Raw genomic sequence first — 19,850 nt, 5'->3', positions numbered from 1 at the left:
AAGAAACACTGTTCCATAGTGTCTGAGCATGGACCTCAGAGCCACACCACCTTCGGGTAACTAAAGGAAAGTTATTTAACCTCATGATGCCCCAGTTTACTCACCTGTAAAATGGGAGTGATAACAGTATGGGTTATGTGAGAAATGAACACATAAAAACAGTGATAGTTATCATTAGTACATAGATTTTGGTTTAGGATAAACAAGTCTCTACACACTGAGGGAAACCGGAAGAAAAGCTCACATTAAAGTAATGTCTTTACTAAGTTTTCTAATTCTTAACTTTGGGAAAGTTAGCAAAACCACTAATAGCTTGCCTCTAGTGACATTGAACTCATTCACTAGGAAAATAAAAAGTCAAAAGGTTTACGAGTTTGAAAAGCGTTGATTCAATTTATACTTTATACTGAGCAAGCATTTTCCTATCACTTTGCATGAACTATTCTAATCCTCATGAGTTTGACCGACAGCAAGCATCCCAGACTCTGCAGACGGATCAATTCGGTCACACAGAGGTCTTGCTAGAGGCCCCTAATGGCAGTGCAAGACTGAGAGTGGGACTTCAGGTGGCTGGCTTTGGGAGTTTTTGAGGAAATCAAGTTTGCATTACAATTAGTCACAAGGCCTCACAACTTTTCATTTTCTCCTAAGTATGGACAGTAAGAGCATGGACCCAGGGGCCAGACAGGGAGTTGAAATCCCAGCCCTGCCACTCACTTGCTACGTGATCCTAGCAAGTTAGTTAACTTTCCTATGCCTGAGTTGCCTCATTTGTAACAACACAAGGACAATCACCACACTGACTGTGACCAGGAAAGGAGATATTAGATGCAAGGTGCTTAGGACACCGCCTGCCACATAGTGAGCACTCAACTGATGTTAACTGTTGTTATTAGCCAGTTGTAGATACAGAGCATCTGGCATCTGCAAACAGTATCAGCCTCTGAAGAAGGCAGGGCAGAGGACACGCCGGTGTGGCATTTCTAAGGGGCCAGCAGGGCCTCCCCATGAACACACTTCTCTCCTAACCCCCAACTACTTGCAATGTTAAACGCACTGAGAAGGTCCCCGCCACACGGCACCATGTGCGTTTTTGTACAGAATTTCTCCATGGTGCGGAGACTTCCTTGAGAGCAAAGGCCTGACTTCCTCCACCTCCTCAGCACTGGACCTGACCCCGGCCCTAAGAGATGCTCCATGAATGTGGAATGTATCAGTGGACACTCATTTTAAGTGGCTTTAAATTTCACATCCCTTCTGAAAATACACATCCCTTAATGAACTGAATGAACAGAACTCCTCAACAAACACCTTCATGATGATTACTGAGCACTGAGCTGAGGGAGGACAGTGACAGCTTCCCACTGCTTGCAGCTCTGGCACATTCAGCCCCGTGTAGTCCCACAGTCACAGAGACAAAAGTCTGTCCATTTTGAAACAGTCTAGGGTCAACTCTGACTGAAGAAAACTAATCAAATTTACTTTTACAATTAAACGTATGTTTCCAAAATGCTTACCTTGCTTCATAAATGAAAGAGAGGGCTTTTTCTCTTAAATCCGGTCACTTGTTTCTCTTTAGTCAGGTAATCCAAAACATAAATATTTGGAGCAAAATTTAGCATGTTCTGTTCACCACAGCCATGATGCATCCAAATTCGTGAGGCAAAGCCATTTATGGAAGAACCAAGAATATCTGCTGAAAGCACAAGATATTTAAAATGTTCAGCAAATCCTCAAATAACTGTACCTACTGGTGGCAAAGAGACTCCCTGTGAGAGCAGAAGGCACCTGACCCAGAAGCAGTATTGTTATTCCACTGCCTGGAGCAGAGCAGAAACTGCACATCAAGCTTTTAGGAAAACTGGCCAAATGAGAGGTACCGAACTTGCAGGTTATGTGACAAATTAGGAGACTTTCAGCTCAAAGACATGGCATATTTTAGCAAAACGTAAGTTTAAAAAAATTCTCAGACAAAAATTTCAGGAATTAATCAAGAAATCATCATTCTTATATAGAAAAAAAAAGGTTTTATTATTAGTATTCTTCACAGGAATAGAATTTTATTCTGATTTCCTTACTAATACACTACAAGCTCTTGAGAAATGACATTTCTAAGAGCAGGGGTTGTGGTATGTTTCAATGTGCTCTATTCAGCAACAACAAAGCAGAGCTAACAAGTGTTTCAAGCATTTCAGTGAATCTCAGGATGAAAAGGGATTAGAAATATTCTTCAAAGTTAGTTACTTAAAGTTATACAAAACACACACTTTACCCGCATTCTAACACCATAACTCAGGAAAATACATAAAATTTTACACATATAGAGGCTGAGTTCTAATTCTGACCCCAGTATGGTTAAACTGCATAGGATATCCGTCATGTGGCTTATTTTAGAAATTTACACCCTTCCAAGTCCAGATACCTAGTGAAAAGCTGCTTCTAAAATAAACTGAATCCACAAGAGAGAAAGAGCTTCATGTGAGTAGGCTGCAGCCGTGCGAGCGTGTGTCTTAAACTTTAGATGTTAACGCAGTGAGGTCCACACCGCTGCAGGCTACGCTTTTAACTATTATTACCACTGCAGCTTACGTTTCTAATATGCAAAGTGAACACAGACTCTCAAAAATTTACAACAGGCAACAAACTAACATTCTTGCATCTGGAGTAACAATAGGGGTTTTTTATTTCAATAAATAACCATGTAATGCTAAAGCTTTAAAATCCATTACTGAAATCAAGCTTTAGAATGAAACCTCACGGCAGTTCAATAACCATAGGCGGACTCATTCCAATGTGAAGAGCAGTGGTGTCATTTACAATCCGAGGCTTCTTCCCCTCCTGTGTATGTGTATGTATGCGTGTGTTATGGGCGTATGTATGTAAGCGTGTTATGTGTGTATGTATGTGTGTATTTGTGTATGTGTGTTATGTGTTTGTGTGTATGTGTGTATATCTGTGTGTGTGTGTGCAACTCAACCACGCATGTGTTTGCTGCATCACTCAGCAGCTTAACACTGTGGGAGGTGCTAAGGCATCTCTGAGCATCCCTGAGAAGAGAGATTATTTAATTTTTTTTAAGAATTTTATCTAAGACTCCCAAAAAAATCCTCACAACTGGTTGTTGGGGGTTATAATAAAAAGTGTGACACCTGCAAATGAGATTTAAAAGAACATCTGAAAAAGTGCCCTCGGTTCTGACACCTCAAAGACCTAACAAACTACTTAGATGTCTTTAGACACACGGCCTTCAGGTATGTGTACAGCACAACTCTATAAATAAACCACTTGCGTGGAAGCTCTGTTGGACAGTTGAAAGGACTTTTAGGTTGGCTATCAAAAGGTAGCTAGGAGAGGGGCACCCAGCCAGTGGGCAGCCCCTGCCATGAAGGTTACTTGTGTTCTGCACAGAGAACGGCTCAGGCAGCAGTGCTCAGCATTTGGTAATCAGAAGCACTCATGGAAACTTTTCAAAATATGCAAGCCCAGCCACAGCCCCAGAGACTCTGAGCAGAGTGACAACAGAATCCAGAGCTTCGTGTGTTTGCAAAGCCCCAGAGACGGTGCTGGCATTCACCAGTGGTCAAGAAGCTCTGCCCTTAGAATAACCCCTCCCTCCAGCCACAGGCTAGTCTGGGAGCTTGTGAGACGTGCATAATCTGAGGCCCCACCCCAGGCCTCCTAACCCAGACTCTGCCTTCACCCAAGCTCCCCAGGTGCTTCATGCGTGCTGACGACTGACAAGAACTGGTCCAGGACACACAGCCTTTCTGTCTTCAGCAGTGGGTACCAACTAAAACCACTTTGCAACTACTTCTCATTAGGACTAAGTAAGAAAATACACCTGCAAACTGATGAAAAATATATATTATTATATGCAAGTAAACCAGCAGTGATGGTGATATACTCTATTCTTACCACCTGCAGCTGATCTGAACTCTCACAACCGCTCACTGTATGAGAAGGGAGGGAGAAAAGAAGTTCTCAGGGTAGTTTGTCACCTGCTGTCCATCAAGTCTAATAAGGTGGATTGTGAATAGGATTTTTCTATCCCTTCAGCCTGTTGAGAAAAGGAACACAATTAACACGGTCTCCACTCATCTGTTTACAGAGAACTCTATGCAGATAGTAAGTCTGGCCTGTGCGTGGTTACATAAGTACCCACCATGTCTTGATTCTTGCTTCAAATTTGTTGATAAATGTTTACATTCTAGTTAAGCTGGACAAAACATTTCACAGAATGGCAATGGAAATGACAAAGAATAAGATGAAAAGGTGGTGAGAAATCCTCTTAGGTGGGTCCTATTATCATCAAAAGAGGCAGGTCAAATACCTTGTCCAAAGGCACCCTTGACAGAGCAGGCATGCGAACCCAGGGCTGTCTCACTCCAGAACACAAGCGCTTAACCCCTATTCTGAGCCATCTGTTTGCATACTCTCTTCTCTGAAAAACATCTACAAAATCTCTTCTACCCGTACTGAGGAATCCCAAAATTCAGAATCTACATGACAACTTGGCATGACTTAAGAGGATCCCAACATCACAGATTGTGAATACAACTGACTTGCTTTCTAGTCACCTTATAAATTTAAAGGAGACACTGGCAGTTACTTCTAAAACATACATGGGATATAGTTTTCCATTCAGATGGAAAACCGCCAGGCATTGCCAGGAGGGTGAAGAGGATCTACTAGGTCTTGCCAATAGATTTAACCAAGACAAAAACCACTTTCTCTTTCCTTTTCAGTTATGAATTTCCATTTCATTTATTTAGACTTCAAATCCTTACCTTCACTAAAACTCTTTGGGTGAAGGCATCAGAAGCACCAAGTGAGACAGCTGTGACTGTGACAGGAATTTGTCCCAGGTGTGCTGGTGTAACTGGGAAAAGAAGAGTTGCCCCATCCTCACTGGGAACCAGGACAGTTTCTGGGGTCCTGGGGCAGTGATTTCATCTGAAGCTGTCAGAGTATCAAAATCATCCCTATTCTCAATGATCACCTTAACCTGGGAGAAAAACTCATCAAAGGTTTTGCATTTTAAACTTCCTCAAGAAAATGTTGCTTTTGGTTGGTTCAATCTGTGAGGTTCAAGCTTGGAGAAACATGAGACGGAAAGCTTCAGCCAAGGAGAGGGCGAAAGGGTATCAGAAAAAAACCTCATTTCTTTCCTATGTTTTCCACTCTACCTTAAGCCATGTGGGGGAAAGCACACTCTTCCAGTTCTCACATTAAACTCCCATTTACATTAAATTCTCTCATTTTCCAAAGCCTGTGAGTGGTAAGGTTGTGCCCACAAAAGGCATTGCATGTCATGGTATTGCCACCAGCCTGACTCAACTGTGTCATCCTGGGACTCTGGTCCCATTAGAAAAACCTGACACCAACAGAATGAAATGTTATTACCCTCATTAAAAGTCTCTGCCAAAATTATTCTCAAAGAAGTATGACTCAGATATTAGTCCTGGAAGTGTATATTGGTTGTACATTTTTATAAAGTATCCCAAAGTTGCCAGGCTCATGAAGAATAGCATTTCTCTGGGTCTAAGATTTTATTAATTGTTTTCCCATTTATTTTCTCATCTGTTTCTCAAGATTGCCTTTGTAGGCATCAGGGTGCAGACACAGGGTAAGACAGAGTTGAGTTGGTCCATCTTGGGTTTCATGAGGAAGATGTCATAGAAGGACAAGGGACTAGGGAAGAATTCTACCAGCTTCACTGACCATGTGCTTCAGGTACTGAAGGAAAATAGGGGCAGAAGGAGCCAGTGACCCAGAATAACCAGATGTCAAGACGAAAGAAGATAATCTGCTCTTTAGTAAGACCAAAGAAACATTTAATAGAATTGAAGGAGTGAGGGCGTAAACAGGGTGGGAGGACAGGCATTTGAGACGTCAGTGGTACAGTAGTGCTCAGGTGATAATGTGACCCTGGGTGCCCAGTGTTGCCATAGTGGTGATCACAGGATAGTGCACATTAGATGGACCAACCACATGGACATTCAAATCCCCCAGGAGGACAAGAGTAAGACTTTGAATCTTTTGTGAGAGTCATCAATGTAGGAAGAGGAAAAGGGAAAGTGGGTGACCTGAATGTTGAGCAAAGGATTTGTAATTGAAATGTTTGAGAGTCAAGTGATAAGGTCCTCTTAATTGGGGGTTGTTGGACAATGATCTTGAAGACACCAAGAAAATACTGAACCCTATATACCTACTGACCCTGAACCAGCAGACAGGCAGAAACATTCATGGCAGTGACTTGAGAAGGTTTCTAGGAACATGACACACTAGTAAGACTATCATGCTTCTTCTGCTACAGTGGAAGGTAGAAGAAGGTTCCTAGAAAAGGTAAAGGACACAAAACTATTACTACGAATAGAATGAGCATTGCTGTGGGCATCAGGGTTCAGGAAGTAAACACGAGCCAAGGTGAGTAAAGGCTCAACCTGACAGACATAGAATGGAAAAGCCTTCGGGAAGGCTGTCTAGGAGAGATGATTACATGAGGACAGCTAAATGGGCCACGTGTCTTTTAACACATGCATAACTTCACAAAGTCTTTATAAAATTGTTCTTTTAATTTCAGGACAGACACTCAGCTGTCCAGTGGTGGCAAGAACCAACCTAAAGCTGGAGAGCCTGGGGCTCAGCGTGGAGTAACTGGGAACATCTGACAGAATCAGGGAATTCATGGATAGAAACTAGGAGAGTTCTAGAGCCTTTCAAGATGATATCTGCATAATTTTACCTAAAAGAAAAGAGAACAACTTCTAGAACTTACCTTTCTCATTGATACATTTCCTTCAGTCAAACCTTTGCATGACTTCTTCCTAAAAGCACACTTACTATTGTTAGCTGGGTGGTCATCTCCACTTACCAATCCAGGGAACTAGGATGTACAAATGTGACCCCGCCCAGGAGGAACTCAGTGTGTGTTGTGTCTAATTCGAAAATAACAGCATAGTTTGTAATACAAATTGGAGGCAAAGGATCTTCCAATAGGTCGAAAAATACAACCACGTCACGAAATAACAGAGCACATGGAAAGCATTCATTACAAAGATCTAGACAGGAGCCAAAAACACTCCACGTCACGGCCCGGATGTACTTCCAAGTGCTGTAAACTGCACACACTGTAGGATCAGAGAACAGAAAGTGACAATCACAGCATCCATGTTCAGCCAGGAAGTACTCACCCCTGCATAACTAACTTTAATACCTGAGATGAAAGACCTAAAGACTTTAAGTCACATTGCCAGCTTTGACTTACAAACACCATCAATGTCACCCTTCGCAAGGTTTGCATCTGTCAATACCCAGGGCCACACTCCTAGAAAGAATCATTTTAATTTCCTTTTAAAATAGAAGTTTAAATGTTCTCTAAATTATCAGTCACCCATACTCCTAACTCACTGCTGATCACTTGTTTTTGTGCAAAATGTGGAGATATTCCCCCGTCTTTGTTTTTGTTTTACTACTGCTCAGTTTTGAGAGTTTAGGTACACACGTGAGCATACACTCTCCCATACCCAAACAAAGACACAGACACACATCCTCTCACACTCTCACAAGCAGAAAAGGTCATTTCAAAGCCAACAAAAGTGATATAAAAAAAGAAATTATTCATTTAATGACAATTTCTTTCTTTCCCTAATAGAATGACCTCCAGGTGCATCCCTGTTGCTGCAAATAGCATTATTTTATCCTTTTCTTATGTATTCCACTATAAACACACACACACACACCCTGCAGCCTCTTTATCCAGTCTTCTATCAATGGACATTTAGGTTGTTTTCATGTTTTGGCTACAGTAAATAGTGCTGCTATGAATATGGGTGCATGTACCTTTTCAAACCAGAGTTTCCTCTGGTTATATGCCCAGGAGTGGGACTGCTGGATCTTTGGGTAAGTCTATTTTCAGTTTTTTTAAGGAATCTTGATACACTTTTCCACATTGGCTGCACCAAACTGCAATCCTACCAACAGTGTAGGAGTGTTCTCTTTTCACCACACCCTCACCAGCAACAACACTGTTTGTAAAACCACAATGCTCATTGCTAGCAAGAGTGAGTAAAACAGGCTAAAAGAACGAATGAAATTGGCCCAAACACAGAATTAGAATATGACTCAGCAATTCCACCATAAAGGAACTGAAAACAGGGACTCAAGGAGGTATCTGTACATCAACGTGCCCAGCAGCATTAGTCCCAAGAGCCAAAGGACAGCAACAACCTAGGTTTCCATCACTAGAACAAACAAAATGTGGCCTATTTACACAATGGAATATCATTCACCCATAAAAAAGACAGTTCTGATACATGCTACAACACGGATGAATCTTGAATATATTATACTAAGTGAAATCAGGCAGTCACAAAAGGACAAATACTGTATGATTACACATAAAGGACTTCTCCACAAGAGGCACACTCCCCAGCACAGACGTAGATTAGCGGTGACCAGGGTTGCTGAGGGAAGGGGGCAATGGGGAGTTAGTGCTTCCTGGTCACTGAGTCTCTGTCTAGAGTGATGAAAAGTTCTGGAAATACACAGTCATGATGTTGTACAACATTATGAAGGGTCATTAATGCCACTGAATTGCATTTTTTTGCATGGTTAAAATGGAAATTTTTCTATCACATCTATTTTGCTATGGTAAAAATATTCAAGACCTTATACCCTTTGGGGTAATTATTTTGATATGTCTCCCTTATTTTCCTTAGCATTAACACAGACAAATCAAGAGAAAGCTGCATGCAAAATCATGAAGGATTCAAGCTTTACAAAACACACCAAGCTGAAAATTAAACAGCCAAACCACTGGTTCTGCTATGTTAACAATAACCACTCCTACATCTATGGTAAGTAAACACGGTGCCAGAACAGGCACCAAGAAGAAAACAGCAGAAAACAGAAAAGTTCATAGTATCTCAACAAGCCAGCAAATGCAGTGAGCCCAACTGCAGACAAGGGAGCCAGCGCCAGGCGTGCCGGAGGGGACAGTTTCAGCTCTGGGACTCCAGCTCTGCCACAGAACACCCGCGGGTGCCCGACGGCCTCTGCTGACACTCGGGAGTGAAGTGACAGGACTGTCGAGGAAGAAGCATCACCTGCAGAATCAAGTCCTCCTTTCCTCACTGGCTCAGTAAACAGGCACTGCCAAAGCGGTGGCAGGGGACTGCCCGGGCTCTGATAATTTGTCCTGGAAGATTGAGGACACTTAAATGATTCCAAGGTACTCAAGAGTCCCTGGGCAGCACATACAAAGTTAAGAAGCAGCCAGAATGGTCTATTATAATAGGCTCCTGATTCCCTCCTGGAGAGCCAACCCTGGAGAAACAAAAGCAAGCAAGAAACCCAAAGGAGCAGAACCAGAGGACCCTAGGGAGAGGAAAAGTACTTCTGACATCTCCACCCACTTCCTCCACCAGGAGGCTCCTCCCTGCTTCAAGCCCAGGCTGCTGCCATCCTCCCACACACAGATCCCCCAGTCCCCCAGGGACACTGCTTTTGTCCCACCCCTCCCACACTCATTAAGGCTCTAGGCTCCTCACTGCCTAGAGCATAAAGCTAAACAACAGGTGAGACCCTGAGGACCCTCGGCAAACTCCCCGAGCTCCACCTCCTGTCTTCCCTCCGACCCCTCCTGGACAGGGAACACCAGCTCTCTGCTGCCACTGCCCTGGCCCAGTCGCTGTCACCTGAACACACCCTGAGCTCGCCAACCAAAGTGCTCACCTCTGTCTCAGCTCATCTGGTTCCCCACTTACAACTCACACATCCCAACACTGAAAATACGACTGATCTTTTCACAAATAGCCTAAACCTTCCCCTTCCAGAAAGCCTCCCTGAATGACCCCATCCCATCCCAAAGCCAGCCCTCCCTCCCTGAACTCTCATTGTTTCCCTCTGTTCACTTGGAAATTACCATTTGCAACCTCATGTCATTTGGGGCTTTTTTTTTTTAACCTACCTTTCCCAACTGTCTAAATTATAAGAATATTAAAATCAGGAGCTCTCTAAAACTTTTTTCCCTCACTAGATCACTGGTGTATTATAAAAGGATATTAAGCCGAAGGGAAGAGATGCTTAGGGCAAACAAGATATGAAGAAGGGGGACACAGCTTGCACGCCCTCTCTGAGCGCATCCCTGTCCCCAGATCTCCACAGATACCCCAATACAGAAACTGTAAGCGTTCTCTCCATCTATTCAATAAGCAGTGATCCCACCTGTATTTAAATCAGGGGTCAGCAAGCTATGCCAGGCAAGGAGGCCAAATCCAGCCTCTTTGCAAAGAAAGTTTGTTGAGAAGCAGTCACCCTGACTTGGCTACCAAGCTGCAGGGGCTGCTTCACGCAACAGTGTCAGAGCTGCACAGTGGTGACCCAGACCAACGGCCCACAGAGCTAAAAATATTTACATCTAGCCCATTGCAGGAAAAGTCGGCCAACACCTGTTTTAAATTCCTATAGGAATGTACTCATGACACGGATCTTATCCTGCCCTGAGTCACAGTTGTGTGTCTATTTTCCCATCACTGTCACAAACACTGTGACTCCAGGGGAGGGACTGGGTCCCTCTTCAGTCTCAGAGCCCCACCCAGCAGCACACCCTGCTCACGGTCAGAATTCACTCAGGTAATAAATGATAATTCAATATTCTCTCAATAAGTGAGTAGATGTGCTGATAAGATTTAATGCTACACCTTTGCTAGAAGTAAGATTAGTCATTATAAAAATCAAGTTGAAACGGAATTTTTTTGACTAGCATCTAATTACTTCAATTAATTTACAAAACTTCAAACTGCAATCCAAGTCTAACTTAAACAGCTTATTAAATATATTTTGAGGAAAATTTTTTGGAAAGTACTTTTTGGGATAAAGTAGATAAACATCATTTGGAAACAATTCCACATGCCTCATACAACTGAAGAGGGAAATTTATCTACTTCAAGTTTTTAAAACTACAGAAAGTACTAGTTCCCATTCTGTTTCACTAAGCTGAACTTACTGCTTTAGGCCATTAATAAATATGCCAACTCACAGTGGCTGTGAAGTTGAGAGATGGCTTCAAGACTGTGGCATCATCAAAAAGTTCAATGATGTTAATCATGTTGCTTGAAAAATACGCTGGAGCTTGTACTTCTTGAGATACCTGTTTGGGAAACTGCACCTTGTAAAAGGAAACAAGAAATGCTTTACCAACAGCTCCTATCCACCAAATCTCCCCATCTGCACTACTTCCCAAATCGCTTAGGATCTCAAGACACAGGAGCCTCTCTGGCTTGGGCACTAAGAAGACCATACAGGTCTATTCTGTCCTCTGTGGGTCCATTCTGAGCACCACTACTGACCCCCATCAATGACACATGCCCCACACATTCAGGCCACTGACACAATCGTCCTTTTGCTCTTTCAGGGATTGGTGAAAGATACTAAAATAGCAATAGAAAGATCCAAGTAATTAACCTTAATTTTATTACTCAAAGAGAAAATTGTCAAGGAGCCAGTGAGATTTCAGAAGAGGTTATTTTAAAAAATAAAAGATGGTTAGTCAGCTGAATTTGTACCCTTTCCACGTAGTTTTCAGGTTGAAAATGAACTTATAAATACCTAACACATGTGGCTGAAGTATAGACAGCATCCTTAGGCAGCGATGGCCTCACAGGAACGTTACCATGGGGAAGATGGCAGAGCAGCAACACACAATTGTCTCTACCTGCACTTTGCCACGTCTACAGACCTGTGAGTGATTCTGTCACCGCGGCTAAAATTTCTACTGGCCCAGCAGGAGACAAATACACATGTTAAGAAGGGCCATCTGAAAAATCCATGACCTTTTCCATCTCTTCATCATTAAAAGAGAAGTTTGCAGATCCATCTATCTGTTTGGTTAAAAAAAATTCAATTTCATTCTTCACTTTAGCAATTCAAATCTAAGAAATATAATTCAACCTAAGTCACAATAATACAATGGCTCTGTTTCCATTTTCACTATTTTAACAAATGGGTAAATACTCACTTCTCTGATGCTAGAAAGATCTTGATTTTTCTCATGCTCCATTTTTTGTTCATTCAGTACCAAATCTTTTTCCTACGAAAGAGGAAACTTAGCATTTTCCCCATTACCAGTTAAAAGATGTCTTCAAGAGCTACCTCAAATGCTTTTGTGATATTTTTTCACACCTCAAAAGGATAAAGGTAAAAATGTAAGTGTCATGTCTCCTTTCACTGGCTTCCCATACATATACCTGAAAAATAATAAATGGGACTTAACATTGAAGAATTATATTAAAAACATACTCTTACTACAAATTTTTTAAACAGAAAAGAGTCAACAAATGTTGATCCTTGAAATTAAGTCTCCAAAATGAGAAGACTCTCAACTATAATAGCTCAAAACTGTTCATAACCCATGCTTGCCCCAGCCTCTAGAGAGCCCGGAGAAAATCTGATCACATCTGGAAGTGACAGTTTCTTGTCCAAAGATTTTTAAAAGATTATGAAAATCTCTTCTTCTTAGATAACTGGACTGAGTCACTAACTCCATGCCCAGGAGACTCTAAAGCTCTTAAACAATTTTTTTTAATTGAAGTGTAGTCAATTTGCAATGTTCTGTTAATTTCTCTTGTACAGCATAGTGACTCAGTTGTACATATATATTTTTTCTTTCATATTCTTTTTCATTATACATTATTACAAGATATTGAATATATATACATCCCTGTGCTATACATTAGGACATTGCTGTTTATCTATTTTATATACAGTACTTAGTATCTGCAATCCCCAAACTCACAATTTATCCCTTCCCACCCCCTTTCCCCTCTGGTAACCACAAGTTTGTTTTCTATGTCTGTGAGTCAAAAAGTTGTAAATGTTCATTGAAACTGCATTCACCATGGCCACTGTGATATATTCCAATATTAACCAGCTGGATTTATTGGACCAAACATGCCAGGGCACCAAATGTGCTCATGGTCATTAAAAATTCACCTTTTGCAGAAAAATTTAAAAGAAGAGTAGTTTTTTTTAAAGCCATAGCATTAACATTATCTCCTTGAGTCAAATCTCATCTTTGCTGCTTTGCATTCTATGTATTAATTTTATCCTTTCTCATGATGGGACCGTCTTTTTGTGTGAAGGAGGGGCAATCTTTGGCAAACAATTTTACTGTCAGAAAGCCTTTTCTCAGTGCATTTCCTGGGATCCTTCCATCTCTATTGTGAAATGCTAAGCCAAACATGGAAACTGATTTTGCTTTGTGCTCTATAAATCTAACAGTAAACTCCTGCTTGCTGAATCCATTAGTTGAACACAGAAACAGCCCCACAGCCCCCCCCCCAATCTGGAACAACTCAACTCAAAAACCCATGGTAAAATACAGCACATTCCAAATTAAAGAGAAGACAATCCATCTTCAGATGCACCAACATTCCAAGTGAAAACAATAAAGTTAGTAGAAACCCCGGTTAGAAACTTCACCATCAAATTCATTCATTCAAGAGTCCTCAAAATCTGACAGTGCTTGTATCTTGTCAAGGATTAAATAAATGCATAACTAGAATGCCAGAACACTGTATTTTAAGTTATATCACATGATAGTGTACTTCGGAGCTTTATAATCCATATACGATTTAAAGTATTTTCAGCCACAAATACTTTTTATTTTGATTTAAATGTGAAGCAGATTTTGCTTTCCAAGCCCCAAGCTGATTATAACAATCAAGAAGCAAGGACACTGACAGTTTTGGTCCTAAATAGAATCGGGAAATTGGAGGGATAAATTAATCATCCAGAAAATAATAGCTCAATAACTTTTTAAAAAGCAAACCAAAGCTATTCTGGGATAGTTTGATTAACAAAACAAGGATTTTTTTTTTCAGAAACAACCATAGCACAATAGGTTTATAAAATAATACCTAAAAAATTGAAGCTATCATTATCACTCATGTACCTCCTCACCTTTTCTATCCATGTCATTTGCAGGATGCAAATGTCTCAATACATCAAAACATACATACTTTTAAATAAACCTTAAATTAACTAGTATTTTCTTTAATTCTACTGCCCATGGGAGGTACATAAGTAACTAGATGTATGCCACGTCATTTTCTTGACAACCCTCTAAAACCTACTATGATGAAGGGAAAGAATCTATTATTTAATGAGTTGAGAATAGTGAGCAGATGTTCACATCAGAACTAATAAACAAATGTAGGTTTCCATTCATCTCAAAGGAAGATTTCAGAATTAAAAGGACAGCGGTAACCCTCTCTGGGAAATTGCCAGTAACCCTCTGCACATTAACTAACTGTGCCTTGATGGGACAGATGGACACCAGCAAAACAGTGACCTAAATTGTTTATCATCCTCTAAGAGAGGTGACTGTAATAGCTAATATGAAGTAAACATTTAAAAATTGTATCTATAACCTAATAACAGCCATCCAAGGGGTAAGACCACAGAACTCATCTTTCCAAGTACATCCAAGGAACAACTGGAGTTCAAGTCCTACTCCTCACCCCCTAATTCAGTGACAAGACCAAAACTATTGCCCATACAACTTAATGTGCTTCACTCTAAGTAACAGGATTTTGACTGGTGATGAAGGCCTTTGTTGTGCTACATACAGCTCAAAACTGAACTCTCGGGGATCACACTGCTTATCCATTCATCCTTTCAATAAGTATTCACTGGAAGCCTACTTCATGCCTGGCACTATACTAGGTACCAACTTGCAGCAGCAACCATGACACACACACACACCCTCAAAGAGGCGGACTAGCTGTGTGTGCTTAGTGCTATGACAGATACAGGATAGAAGGGGTTAAGGGCAAGTAGCCAGGCCTTGAAATTGCCTTTGCCAAGGCCCCATCAGAAAAAGCACTTTGCATTCTTGGAAGCACAGGTAACGTTTGGGAGGGTAGAGAAGGGGCTGGGGGAGATGTTTCAAAAGACAAGAAATAAGAAAAGAACTCTGGAAGATATACTAAAAGTTCTGAACTTCACTCTCAGGGCAATGGTCTGAAAATGTTCATGCAAAAGAGCTATAAAATTAGATTGGCTTTTTAGTCAAAGAAGGAAAGAAGGAGTGGAGTGGAGGATGAGGAGGAGGGCAAAAGAAGAAAAAGAGGAAACAAGTCTGGATGCAAAGCAGAGAAAAGATTGAATAGGGTGAAAATGGAGCCAGGAAGAACTTTTAAGAAACCACAACAGCAGTTCAGGAGAGAAAGCTCACATTGGCCTGAATCAAGGAAGTGGCAGTGGAGAAAAGATGGACTTGAGAGACATTAAGGAGACAAAGCTGGACCTGATGCTTGTCTGCACTGGGTGTCGGTTTGCTCTATAGGGGTTGAGGGAGTCGGGTGAGTACAGCTGACTTGGGCAGCTAAAGAGATGGTGGTGCGGGCCACCAAGAGAGGGAAGGAGAGGAAACCAGGTCTGGGGGGAGATGACTGTTTAAAGTCTCTGTGGGATGTCCAGTGGGCGATGTCCAGTGGGCAGAGACATGAGGCTCCCATTGGCAAGCTAGAAATGTGGGCTGGTGATACGGGATCTAGGTTTCAACAAAACATAAACAATAGCAGAACCCTTGGCCACAGAGAAGGAAACTCTGAGTAAATGTGAAAAAAAAAAAAAGAGAGCAGAGAGCCAGAGATGGAGCTCTAAGAACAAGAACATTTACAATATAGACAGAAGGGAGTCGCCTGCAAAGAGTCTTAAAGGAGTGGCCAAAGCGAAAGGAGGAAAACCAGAAAGAAAGTGGGAGAGGACAGCAATGTCCGATGCTGCAGAGGGGGACAAAAGTTGTAAAAGCCTAAGAAAGTCCCCCCAAGATTAGCCAAGAAGGAGGGCTTTGTGCCCTGGAGATAGCAGTTTTGTTTCAATGGCATGATGAGGGGAAACGCTAAAGGTGGAAGAGATGTGAAGAAGTGGAAAATGCAGCTGCAACTCTGGGAGGAAGGGAGAGACAGGGCAGCGGCTGAAGGAGGCATGAAGGTCAAGGGAGGGTGTACTTCCAGTGAATAACTAAGATGTGGCTGCAAAGGAATGCTGCTCTTCTTGTGCACCAGGGAATGGTTCCTGAAGGCAATTCCAAAAGGAGACACTCCTACTTTGAACAGCTTTGTAAAACTAAGATAGGAAATATTTTATAAATATTAATGTTATTTAAGATAAAGCACTTCATTAAAAAAATGTTGATCCCTTCCAGTCTATAGACATCTTCATCTTCAACTTCACTAACAAATGAAACAGATCTGTTCCATAACTAGGCATCTCACCATTCAATTCACACAAGAGAAGTAACAAGATGACCAATGAGGCAGCAGGACAGGATCCACCTCCAGCTCCAGGAAAAAGCCCCTTGGAGCGCCAAGACACTCCTAGGCCCTAGACCAGTCTAGGACTGGAGGGCCAAAAAAGCCACCAGAGTCAACTCTGACCTCCTCCAAGGACCTCCACCTGCACAGAAGCTAGGGACCACTCAGAGGTGGAATTTCCTTAGAACAAGGAAATTAAAATGTCCCCTCCCCAAACATCACATGTGGGCAATCAGTTCCCTTCCTCCACTACACCCCATTCAACAACATACAGCCACCTGCACCACCCTTATGTGAAATGAAGAGAGCCTGTTAAAACCTAGGCCACCTCTAATTTATTCCTGTAGATCAGGATTGTCCAAAAGAAAAAAAAATGTGAGCTGTGTGGTATAGTTTTAAATTTCTACCAACCACGTTCAAGAAGTAAAAAGCAGGTGAAATTAATTTTTGTAATATTTTACTTAACCCTGTACATTCACAGTATTATCATTTTGACAAGTAATCAATATAAATAATTATTATTAATGAGCTATTTCTCTTTCTTAATGCTGTCTTCAAAATTTGGTATTTTACCAGCTTAGAGCCCATCTCCATTTGGACTAGCCACATTTCAAGCGCTCAATAGCCAATAGCCACACATGGTGAGTGGTCCCTGAACTGCAAAACACAGCTCCAGACCAGGGGCCAATAAATGGAGACCAGCATGAGCTAAGAATGGTTACTGCATTTCTAACTGGCTGGAAAAAATCAAAAGGAGACTATTTCATGACACACGAAAATTACATGAAATTCAAATTTCCATGTCCATAAATAAAATTGTATCAAATCACAGTCACTTTCACATACATATTGTCTGTGGCTGCCTCATGCTACAATGGCAAAGCTGAGCAGTGAAGACACAGACCTATGGCCCACAGAGCATAAAATAGTATTACAGGAAATGTGCACAGGAAAACACCTTGCTGATCCCTGTTTCAGTTGATCATGAGACTTAGCTGTGACGATGCTGTATAAGACGTGAGGCCCCTGAGCCACAAAGTGTAAGCCAAGCATTTTCCAGAATTTCTATTGCCTGAAAGACACACCATCTCAAAAAGGAACACAATTCACACACAAAAGCTCATGTATAACCTAAAAGTTAGCTGTTCAAAGTATAACCAATACTGGGCTCCTAGGCCTTCATGTTCATTTTCCTTCCTGTCCATGCAACAAAATAGTCGGGTCACACGCTGCTTACATCTACATGTTTCAACTGCGATACTACGAATCTGGCACAAAAGGACTTACCATTGCCAACCAAATGAAAAATATGGGAAATAACTGAGCTCACGCTTCAAAGAAAAAAAAATTTAAATCTTTAAATATGTTATAATCACAACAAAGTAGAAAAACTGAATTAACTGTGCATAAGAAAAAGGCTAACATAACGGGACTATAAGTGATCTTTTTCCTACTTTATTCTTTATAATGACGTTTTACAACTTTCATTTTTACAAAGAAACACATTTAGACCTATAAGAAACACCAGGATTTAACCTCCACTGGGATTTTTTACTTTAAATAATGCACCTCTTAGAAACTTCCCTTATCTCTATGCAAAGCAATAAATGTATTTTCCTTCAAAATAAGTGAAAAAACTTTTACCATATTCTGAAAACTGAAATGACTGACAATATGTCTGGTCCTATTGGGAGGAAGGGGAAAAAAGGACAAGAAAACATAAGAATTCTTCTCTAATTATTTTGCTTGCTTATATACCTCACAAAAAGGGTTAGAAAAAAATTTAATCACATTTATAATTATTTAATCAACAAAATTATTTATTTTAATTTGTAAAAGTTTATTTTCAGTCATCCGCAACACAAAGCCTGTGAGAGTTCATGAGTTTTTCTTCCAAATCCGCTAACATAAAAAGCTGACTTGTCTCTGTAACTCACTGCAGGTCACTGAAAACAAACTGCTTAATCTGACTTCTATCGTGGGTGAAATGAGAATTAGTTAAATTAGATAACTTGGGAATTTAGGAAGCAAGGATAACACATGTCAAACTAATGAGCAAGAATTTTAAATTTGACTTGGATATCACGATCAAAGAAATCCAACAGAGAAAATAAAGTTACACATTTACCAAATATATAAAACTACTCAAGGATTCAAAATCATCATGGACCAACACCCTTCATCTGCCTAATTCCCTGGATTACTTTCTACCGTAACCCTTAAATCAATACTCGACTCTAACAGACATTGTTAATTATTTACTTGTCCAAGATCAACAAGAAAATCGGTGGCCTACTATATTTTTTTCGAACTCTTCATATTTTTATCTGTCCATTCTAAATCATACTTAACACATAAGCCAGAACTACTTCAAAATAGCTTAGAAATTCCACTCATGAAATGTGTATTCCATTCTGATTCCCTAAATTGATCAAAGCAAACGCACAAAGGCAGCTACAAGATATTAGGAAAAAATCATCCTTGTTTGAAGTAACATCACCTAACCTATTATGGTATAAATCAACTACACCTCAATAAAAAATAAAAGTTTAATAAATAAACTGTACATCAACTGACTTTTAATCCGAAATGAAAGATCCAGTTCACTTCAATGTATAAGACAAGTATAACTAGCTCCCTCCCTCCTGCCTAAAGTGCCCACTCCCAATGGCACTGTCCGGACCCCGCCGAGAAGGGAGCGCTGGGGGCTGCGCTCCCCACCGCCAAGCCCTCCCCGAAGAAGCCCGGGCCGGTTCCCAGCTCGCCCACCTCCCCCCGGGCCCCACTCCCGCCGCACCACTCGCACCACTGGGGCGACTTCTGCCGCCAGCCCGGCCCGCCCGCCCGCGGCCCCCTCGCCGCCCCGGGAGCCCGCGGCGCCCTCCACCCGAACCCCGCCTGTGGCGCCTTCCCGCCCGCGCCTCGCGCCGCCCGCGGGGTCCTCGCCCCACATCTTGGCGGCCGCCGCCGACGGCGCTGCCCCCCCCCCCCCGCCGCACCGCACCCAGCCCGGGACCCCAGCCTGCCCGGCACCACCCGGGCAGGGGCGAGGCTGCCGCCGGGCCGGGCCGACCAACCCCAACGTGGAGCGAACTTTACCTCAGAGGCGAGGCCGCCAGCAGCGGGGTCGGTCCCGGGCGCGAGCGGAGCTCCTCGGCCCGATCGTCAGTCACCGACGGCGGCGAGGGCAGAGGCGGCGGCGAGCGGCGAAGGCAGCGGCCGCGGGAGCAAGCCGCGGGGCAGCAGCGGGTCTGCATCACCGGCGGGGGCTGCATCAGCCGCGGCGAGAGCAGCGGCGGCGGCGGCACATCGCTCCCGCCTGCAGCGGCGGCGGCATCGGTAGCGCCGGGGGCTGCAACAGCGGCGGCATCGGTAGCGGCGGGGGCTGCAGCGGCGGCGGCGGCGAAGGCAGCGGCCGCGGGAGCAAGCCGCGGGGCAGCAGCGGGTCTGCATCACCGGCGGGGGCTGCATCAGCCGCGGCGAGAGCAGCGGCGGCGGCGGCACATCGCTCCCGCCTGCAGCGGCGGC

At 42.6% G+C, this 19,850-nt stretch overlaps 1 long non-coding RNA gene across 2 annotated transcripts; it reads right to left on the bottom strand.

Annotated features, from left to right (window-relative positions):
- Positions 1–6,369: 6,369 nt before the first annotated feature.
- LOC140697806 (uncharacterized) lies at positions 6,370–19,520 on the bottom strand. 2 transcript variants are annotated; one of them, XR_012075154.1, is made up of 5 exons: positions 19,422–19,520; positions 12,020–12,248; positions 11,611–11,882; positions 11,042–11,170; positions 6,370–6,745 (listed from the first exon to the last, which is right to left on the bottom strand). It is a non-coding gene; the product is annotated as an uncharacterized lncRNA (long non-coding RNA). The 2 variants fall into 2 exon arrangements; XR_012075155.1 differs by lacking the exon at positions 6,370–6,745 and adding an exon at positions 6,760–9,199.
- Positions 19,521–19,850: the final 330 nt, after the last annotated feature.

Source organism: Vicugna pacos, chromosome 8 (genome assembly GCF_048564905.1).
Source record: "Vicugna pacos chromosome 8, VicPac4, whole genome shotgun sequence".
NCBI lineage: Eukaryota > Metazoa > Chordata > Mammalia > Artiodactyla > Camelidae > Vicugna > Vicugna pacos.
The sequence above is the reverse complement of the archived record's forward strand: the minus strand, read 5'-3'. Positions and strand labels throughout refer to the sequence as shown.